At 38.3% G+C, this 423-nt stretch overlaps 1 protein-coding gene across 1 annotated transcript in view; it reads right to left on the bottom strand.

Annotated features, from left to right (window-relative positions):
* Window positions 1-423, bottom strand: part of LOC107575600 (NF-X1-type zinc finger protein NFXL1-like) — a gene marked incomplete at its 3' end in the record, with an annotated part of 17973 nt that overhangs the window by 15490 nt on the left and 2060 nt on the right. The window lies entirely within an intron of this gene.

Here is a 423-nt window from a genome sequence, read left to right as displayed (position 1 = left end):
ACAGACAGACAGACAGACAGACAGAGGTGAACACGCTACATGTATGACTTTTAACTAACAGTATAGTTAGGTAATGTACAAATCCACCTTTGGTTTTACATAAAAATGATACATAAATGAAAAATAAGTCAATTTTTTTGTGTTAGTGTGTAGCCATTATAATGAGCTTGTGCTCATTGATGTGTGCTGGCATTCCCTATGTTATGAGGACCAAATGTCCCCAAGAGGACAGTAATACCAGTAAATTCTGACCTTGTGGGGACATTTTTAAGGAAACAAGCTTATAAATCATACAGAATGAAGTGTTTTGAGAATCTACAAATGCCTGTAGTTTTGTGTGAGGGGCAGGTTTAGGACCATTACACCTATGGAACACCAGTGTGTGTGTGTGTGTGTGTGAGAGAGAGAGAGATAGAGAGAGAG

The sequence above is a fragment of the Sinocyclocheilus grahami genome, unplaced genomic scaffold (genome assembly GCF_001515645.1).
Source record: "Sinocyclocheilus grahami isolate Dianchi unplaced genomic scaffold, SAMN03320097.WGS_v1.1 scaffold2746.1, whole genome shotgun sequence".
In the NCBI taxonomy this organism is placed as follows: domain Eukaryota; kingdom Metazoa; phylum Chordata; class Actinopteri; order Cypriniformes; family Cyprinidae; genus Sinocyclocheilus; species Sinocyclocheilus grahami.
The sequence above is the reverse complement of the archived record's forward strand: the minus strand, read 5'-3'. Positions and strand labels throughout refer to the sequence as shown.